This window comes from Alligator sinensis, unplaced genomic scaffold, assembly GCF_000455745.1.
Source record: "Alligator sinensis unplaced genomic scaffold, ASM45574v1 scaffold846_1, whole genome shotgun sequence".
NCBI lineage: Eukaryota > Metazoa > Chordata > Crocodylia > Alligatoridae > Alligator > Alligator sinensis.
In genome coordinates this window covers 1,413,431-1,422,055 of record NW_005842230.1, presented here as the reverse complement: position 1 = coordinate 1,422,055, position 8,625 = coordinate 1,413,431, and the positions used below count along the sequence as shown (strand labels likewise).

The following is an 8,625-nucleotide window of genomic DNA, read 5'->3' as shown; positions in this document are numbered from 1 at the left end:
AGGGATGGACATGGAATAAATTAGGATTGTGTAGAAAAGAGCCTGTTGTCTGTAGGGCCCCTACCTCATTTGTGGCAGGATTTCAAAGGTGTAAAGTGAATGAGGCCTACGACTGCAGTAACTGAAAGTTAAGCCAGTTAAATGCTGCCCTACCAAACTAGATTCTATCCCAAATTCTCCCGCCAAGCTTCTCTGTAATGCTTGTCAAGTTGTTTCAAGAACACTTTTCTTAAATGGTCATTACTTGCATGTCCCTCATTTTTGAGGAGCACAACTTAAAACTCTTGAGTCTTGTTTGCAGAACTAGGGACACTTGTAACAGCAACTGAAGTCAAGAGGAACTGTGTTCTGAACATAAAAAGCAGCAAGGTTCTCAACCTCTTCAGATTCACAACATTCCTTGTTAGACTCAAAGCACCTCTCAGAAAATATCAGTTCTTAGCTTTCACTAGTTTTTTGAGTATGGAAAAACAACAGAAATTTTTTTCTGTTGCAAAAAACTCAGAAAACCCCAACAGGTCAGAATGTTTTGTTTGAAATTTCTGGGTTTCATTTTGTGAATCATGTTGGTGTCTGAATACCTAACAAGGCTAATATTGCACAGCATCCTGTAGCACCTTTAAAGGATCTCACAGCACCCTACGGTACCATAGCACCCTGGTTGAGAATCACAGATATAAAGAAATGAGTATTTTTGTAGTCAATGCTAAAAACTCCTAAGCATCTCAAATTGCACACTTAATATTAACAGACATTTTTAAAGATAACAGGAACCTCTGACAGAGTATAAATAAATTGTGAACTATTCAGATAATCTAGTGATAAGCTCCACAGAAAAGCCCATGAATAAATTGGTAGTTCTTTATTCATAATAATTTGACAAGTGGTAATATGTATATGGTATAGGGCAGGGGTGGGGAAAATATGGCCCGCGGGCCATATCAGGCCCGCAAAGCCATTCTATCCTGCCCGCAGGGCCTCTAAAAAATGTAGAAAATTAATATTTCTCTGTCTTTGGTTCCTGTCAAAATTGACAGAAACCAGAGGCAGTAGGACCCAGGGGGAGCCTGGCGGGCTCCTGCAACAGCAGGGCCCACCTGGCCCTGCCCCACCCCAGCTGAAAGCCCCAGCGGGGGCTGCTGGCCCGGGACCATGTGGCTGCCCCATACTGGAACCTCAGGTAAGGGAGGGATCCCAGGAAGAGAAGGAGCGTGGGGAAAAGCTGCCCCTCCCCTGCCCCGTGGCCAGTGCTCCCTGCTGCAGCCACTCGCAGCCCATGCAGGGCTGTCTTGAGCAGGCACAGGCAGCCCCAGGTAGGCTGCAAGTGGCTGCAGTGCAGGGCACCGGCCATGAGGTGGGGCTGCTTTTCCCCCGTGCTCAGCACCAGCTTGTAGTCTGGCCCTGCTGCCAGCCTGGGCCCCGTGCCAGCTCTGGGCTTGCCCGTCAGGGCTGCTTCACAGTGGCAGCAGCTGCAGCCCCCCTGCTTGCCCCACCGGGCAGTGTTTGCTGCTGCTGCTGCCACCTGCCTGGAGCTCTAGGCTGAGCAGCCCAGAGGTGTCGATGGCAAACACTACCCAGCGCGACAAGCAGGCGGGCCGCAGCTGCTGGCAGCTGCCTGGGGCTGCCTGTGCCTGCTCAAAACAAAATGAGGGCAGGGGGTACATGGCACAATGCCCTGCTTGTGCCCCTTGCTCCCCTGCCCTGCTGCCCTGTGGCCCCCCTGCCCAAGCCCCTGACCCCCCAACCTGGGCTCTGTAGCTGTCAGTAGCTACCCAGAACCTGGGCCAGCTGCAAACATCTGCTGCTTCTCTGCCCCAGCCCCCACCTGTGCCTGCCCACAGAACGCCCGCGGGCGGCAGGAGCCTGCAGCAGGGAGCACTGGCCATGGGACAGGGGAGGGGCCGCTTTTCCCCACGCTCAGCACCAACTCGGTCCCTGCCGTGGAGCAGGGTGTCAGGGCTGCACTCTGCCCCCCCACCTGTACCATGGGGCTGGGGGGGCACTGGGGGTGAGCAGGTGCAGGGGGCCCCCACCAGTGTCCTGGGGCCAGTGCTGGCGGGGCCTAGAGCAGGGCAGCAGGAGTACAGGGTCCCAGCCAGCAGGGGCATTATGCAGCCAGGCCAGCTCCCCACTCTCCCTGCTGGTGCAGCCCAACCCAGCTCCACAGACCCCTGCCAACCTGCGCCCCGCTCTAGGCCCGACTGGTGCTGGCCCTGGGACATTGGTCCCAAGACGGTGACCAGGGGGCGGGGCACCTGTCAAGGGACGGGGCTACCCAGGCTGCCCTCGACAGCTTGCCAAACCAGGGTAAGCGGCCCTCCGCCCAAAATAATTGCCCGCCCCTGGTTTAGGGCTACACATTAAATAATGACAATAAAACAAAAAACTGAATAGCTGCTCATTAAGTGAATACCATTCATGCTGCGTACTGCAAGATGTGAGGTTCTGTGGAAAAATAATATGTCACTATGTAATTAAAGATCATCATTGTGCATACATATAAGGGATCTGAATTAAAATTATACAGGCACCATCGTGTAAGAAAATAAGGAATTCTGGTGGTCAGTCAGGAAGCCAGTTTAAAACAGGCTGCCATTAGACAGGATTTTAAGTTTTTATTCAGTTCTGCACCCTTTGTAGTAGAAGGTGGCACCAGCCAGCTCATTAAAGAATCAAGATGACAACATTAGCAGAGATTGTAGAAATGGCCTTGCCACTGATGTAGCTGAATTTGCAAACTCCTCAATTGCCTGCTGTCTACAGTTCCTCTTTCACTTGAGGTGATGGAAAAAGCTCTAAAAGGAGTTGTATTCTTTTCACCAAGAACAGATCTAGATTGCAGTCCACAATTTGAAATATGTAATATCACTCTGAGCTGCTAGAGTATTGCTTTGGTATAATTGCATAAGATTTGCCTCACCATACAGCTCACCAATATCATAGAAAGTTAGGGCTGAAAGGGACCTAAGGAGGCCAGCTAGTCCAGGATTTCTCAACCTAAGGGTAGCAAGAATATTTCAAAAGGGTTGTGAGTTGGGGCAGGGCAGAGGGGTGGTAGGAAGGTGCCTGCCCCTTCCAGTGGGAAAAGGGGGCAGGGGAGAGCTGCATGGCTAGGCTGCCTGTGCTCATGGGGTGGGACAAGGTGGCTGGGAGATGCTGCATGGAGGCCGAGAAGGGCCATGACCAGCCTGCCTGGTGTGACAGCCCCAGCCCAGTTAAGGGGGGGGTGCCAGAGGCCTCCCCTCCTTCTCCCTCCAGCCTGTGTAAGGGGCTGTGGGTTGGGAGTGAAAGACAGCAGCATGGCCTGGGGGGGCAAGGGAATGTGGGTTAGGACAGGCCATGGATCATTGCAAAAATGGGTCCTGGTAGGAAAAAAAGTTGAGAACCACTGATCTAGTCGAACTCCCTGCTCAAATCAGAATCAAACCCTATGACTGAAAATATCAATGCCTATGACTGAAAAAGGCCTTTATTCTGCCTCAATACAAAAGGAATTATAAGGCCAAATATAGCGACTAAAGCAATATAAAGTTGTTAGCCCCAGAGAAAGCCTTTGTATGTGTGTTAATGTCAGTCAGCAGTGAACTTCATGACAAAGGGCAGGATATTTAGTGCAGCTTCAAATGGGGTAGTCCCACTACCAACCAGATCTTTACCTTAAGACAACTTTTTGAGATGACGACTGAATTTAATAAGTTGTGCACTTCTAATAGGTTTCTGTCAAGCCTTCAGTTAAGGGTAGAGAGCAAGGTAACGTAATCTGATGCGGAAGTTTGCATCCCAATCGAGAGCTTGATCAACAGAAGAGTGCTATAATAGAGTGAAAAACTGCTCAACCTGGTATAGAGCCCAGTTTCATACTTTCACAGGAAGTTGACAAGTCTGTTTCCTGTTACCAATGCTATTTAATATCAGAACTGACTGGCTGATGGATAAGCTGGAAAAAGCAGCTAATGATGATGGCCTTTAGCTGAATACTGTTCTGCTTTGAGACCTTGAGTAAGCTGATAATATTACCTTGATAGTTCATTTGGAAAAATCACTCCAAATGATAAATAGATAAAAAGGTAGGAAGCATAATAGAGTGCTGTAGGAAGTGCGAAAGACAGGAAGAGTTCACTACAAACAACCACTGGCCTCTGCGGATATACTGTGATATCAAACTTTCTATGTAATTGTGGCTCTAAAAATGATTATACTAACTTGACTGCATGGCAGTGACCTATTGGAGGTGAGAAGGAGCAGCAGGCTTGACATTTTCGATTCTTGTCATCTTCATGAGGTGCTCCATATTAGATGGAAAAGTAATCAGCAACGATAATATTTGTAAGCCCCCCAGCAACCACTCTTATCAGGACTAGTTCAATTCCAGCAACTTTCTTTGTGCAAACATATTATTAAAATGGAAAATCAACAATTACGAAGTGCATTTTTCACAGAATCCAATCTAACCAGCTAGCAGCTGCTGAAAGCTGTTTTAACATAACAAGACTGTCAATAACAAATACAGAATTAACATAAAGCCAGACAATCTTAATAGACATGGCAAGAAACTGATCCACATGGCATTAAGAAAGGGAAAAAGGAGGATCCAGGGAACTACAGCTCAGTCAGCCTCATCTCAGTCCCTAGAAAAATCATGGAGAAGATCCTCAAGGAATCCCTTTCTAAGCACTTGGAGGAGAAGGGGATTAGGAACAGTAAGCATGGATTCACCAAAGGCAAGTCATGCCTGACCAACCTGATTGCCTTCTATGATGAGATGACTGGCTCTGTGGATGTGGGGAGACTGGTGGATGTGGTATACCTTGATTTTAGCAAGGCTTTTGATACGGTGTTTCACAGCTTTCTTGCAGGCAAGCTAAGGAAGTATGGACTGGATAAACAGACTATAAGGTGGATAGAAAACTGGCTGGAGCATCAGGCTCAATGGGCAGTAATCAAAGGCTTGATGTCTAGGTGGCAGCCGGTATCAAGTGTAGTGCCCCAGGGGTTGATCCTGGGGCCGGTTTTGTTCAATGTCTTCATCAGTGACCTGGAAGATGGCATAGAGTGCACCCTCAGCAAGTTTGCAGATGACACCAATGTGGGGGGAGTAGTAGACACACTGAAGGGTAGGACTAGGATTCAGTTTAACCTAGACAAATTGGAGGATTGGGCCAGAAGGAATCTCATAAGGTTCAACAGGGACAACTGCAAAGCCCTGCACTTAGGCTGGATCAATCTCATGCACCAGTACAGGCTGGAGGCTGAGGCTGGGCAGCAGCTCTGCAGAAAAGGACCTGGGGGTTACACTGGACAATAAGCTGAATATGAGCCAGCAGTGTGCCCTAGTTGCCAAGAAGGCTAACGGCATACTGGGCTGCATTGGTAGGTGTGTTGCCAGTGGGTCAAGGGAAGTAATTATTCCCCTCTATTCAGCACTGGTGAGGCCACATCTGGAGTCCTGTGTTCAGTTTTGAGCCCCCACTACAAAAAGGATATGAAAAAAATGGTAAGTGTTCAGTGGAGGACAACAGAAGTGGTGAGGGGGCTGGGGCACATGACTTACGAGGAAAGACTGAGAGAACTGGGCTTATTTAGTTTAGAGAAGAGGAGACTTGGAGAAGATTTAATAACAGTCTTCAGCTACCTAAAGAGGGGTTTGAAAGAGGATGGAGCTAGGCTATTCTCAGTGGTGGCAGACGACAGAACAAAGAGCAACAGTCTCAAGTTGCAGCAAGGGAAGTTTAGGTTAGATATTAGGAAGAATTTTCTCACTAGAAGGGTAGTAAACCAGTGGAACAGGTTACCCAAAGAGGTGGTGGAAGCTCCATCCTTGGAGGTTTTCAAAACCCAGCTAAAACAAAGCTTTGGCTGGGATGATCTAGGTAGGGCTGGTCCTGCTTTGAGCAGGGGGTTGGATTAGATGACCTCCTGAAGTGCCTTCCACCCCTAATTTTCTATGATTCTATGATTTAATCCATAAGGAGGATATGGCCATTAAAATTTGTTTTGATGACAATAATGAGGCAATAGTAAGCTGTTAATTGTTACATGGATCAGCACTAGATGAGATGAAAGACGCACTTTGCTAGTGAGTGCTGAACACTTGCTGACAGCACATGTATGGTGAGATTTAAAAATATTGAATTCTAATCCAGCTCTAGAAAGGGACATAATCTAAAGGTCACCAACCACATTCAAATGGGCCCCTTGCGGCCCCCTTCTACTCATCCCTTCCAACTTGTCCCTGTTCCAGTTCTGTCTCTTCCTTATCCTTGGCTCTCTCTCTTTCACTCCCATTCTCTTCGATACCCAGTCCTCGTTTCTGCTCCTCATGGCAATCCTATACTCTTTTTTGCCAGCCAATCTCATACCAAAACTCCCCTACACCTACTTTTGTCTCTTTCTCTTTTGGTCTTTTCTCCTACCTGTCTTCCTCCTGTTCTCCACTCCAGGTTAATTTGTTTACTCATTGCCAATAGGAAAGCTATCAAAGCTGACAGTGCTGTTTCCATCCTATATTCAACGTTGTACCTAGATCTTGTTAACGGTCTATGAAATTTAAGGCATGATAGGTCTTCTGCAAATTATCTAATTCCAAACTTTTTCTATAGCTTTAACAAACAATGAAAAATAAAAGCAATCAAATATTTGTCAGCACCAGGGGTTGACTACTTGATCAAAACTTGCCCAGGAGATTACAATCAATTGGCATCACACTGTCCCCCTAGGGAAGATATTTACAATCTTCCCTAGCAGTAGTCACTACTGGTCTTCATAAGTCAACGAGGGAAATGGCATGCCGTAGAACAGCAAATACTTGACAACTGCTGGTCAAAGATTCCTAGAAGATTCAAGTCAGTGTTTGTCCTTCCTGGAATTCCTATCTGCAAATATAAAAAGTTTTCCATAAATCCATACCCTTTCATCAAATCACACACACCAAGTGAAGGCATCATACATTAATAAGTATTCTGCCAGCCAAAACAGATTTACTGAGCAAGATTTTACAGACTGTGGTAGGAATAAACAACCTATTTGCTTTTTGCCATTTCTTGCTTGCATATTGTGTAAAAAAAAGAAAGTCTGAGCTTTTTATTTAAAAATGCAGTCTGCATGACTGGTTATGTACCTGTCAAAATGAAGTACTGTATTTTTGGATCTAGTAGTAGAAAGGAGAAAAACTGCAAAATCTGCACAAGATAACAAAAGTATATCATGTAACTTAAAACAAATATATTCAAAGTAAACAGATCTTATACTAGACTCTAGGAAATTTTTAAAGTTTTGTTTTTTTTTTTTTACTAGGCAAAGAAAGGTCCTGGACTCAACTCGATGGGATGTCTTTATCTCTCTGCAAGAAGTGTGATAAAAACAACCAAATAATTCCAAAATTTCAAGTAATGTTTTATGGGCATTAGTGAACAAAATCCTGTTGACTTGGATAAAAAAACCCCAGAAAACGTAGAGGGAAATGTAAGACAAAGTGCCTCACATGTAGCCAGACGCAACAGCTTCAAGCACCTCTGTAACCCTCCACAGATCAAAGAATGAGTTGATGGTAACCAGTAACACCTTCTAGCCAAAAAATTCCACTCTGGTTCAGCTCGTCGTCAGAATTTAAAATTTTCATACCTTGAATTTCTTATTTCCCAGACCAGGTCTATTCTACTACATTTTACCTACACAGGTACATTGTCTAAGATTGTGAAAAAAATAATACCTCCTAAATAAGTTATGTAGAAACAATGTAAAAACAGGTGTGCCAAGAGGAGTGCTCTTGTCTGCTTAGTTTGTCTTCTAGGGAGATGGTGCAGCTGTCTCAGTAGAAAACCTCTTGTCAGCACACCCACTGTTCCCACTTAAGGCTTTGTCAACACAGCTATACTAGTAACAGCTATAACAGCAGTACCTTTTCTTACTTCAGAAGAGCCCCCAGAAGAAAAAAAAGTAAAAAATGGCAAGTGAAAAGGGAAGTAGGAGGGCATAGTATGCACACAGAACATTTCCCATGGAGGGAAAAGTTAAGATTCCTAGTATGGGGCACACACAACCCCTGGCATACGAATGAACATAAATGGAATGAGGGAAGGTGGACATAGAGAACACACAGAACCTATGGAGGAGGTAGGGGAAGGAATGTTGTGAAAAGTCCCAGAAAGAGATGGATGGGAGAATAAGAAACATACAGTGAGCTTGTTTGGAAAACAGAGGAATGCAAGGAGCTAGTAATGTGTTCAATATTCCAAGACAAAAAGAAAAAAAAATTGTGCAATCTTCAACGATATTTTTAACAAAACTGATTTGTGTCCACTGAAAATTACAGTATAGGAAAAAATAAATAAATTTAAAAAGCCCAGTAAACACATATTAAACTAACATGGCAATCAGTTATGCAGTAATAATGCTATGCTTAAGGGTTGAATTGAGAAACACATACTAATTTAAGGAAAACTCCTAAATATATTTTTGAGCTTCTCAAAATCATGATCTAAGGTTTGAAAAGAAATGGTATAAAACAAATGCTATGGAGTTAAGGCACAAGATGGAATTGTAAGAGACGCAGGTTCAGTTCCTTGCTTGCAGACTCCTTGTATTAGCTTTAGCAAGTCACAATTTCCTGTCTCTCAGTGCCCCTAG

At 45.1% G+C, this 8,625-nt stretch overlaps 1 protein-coding gene across 1 annotated transcript in view; it reads right to left on the bottom strand.

Annotated features, from left to right (window-relative positions):
- Nucleotides 1–8,625, bottom strand: part of GK5 (glycerol kinase 5) — a 59,472-nt gene that overhangs the window by 12,432 nt on the left and 38,415 nt on the right. The gene's annotated exons all lie outside the window — the stretch shown is intronic.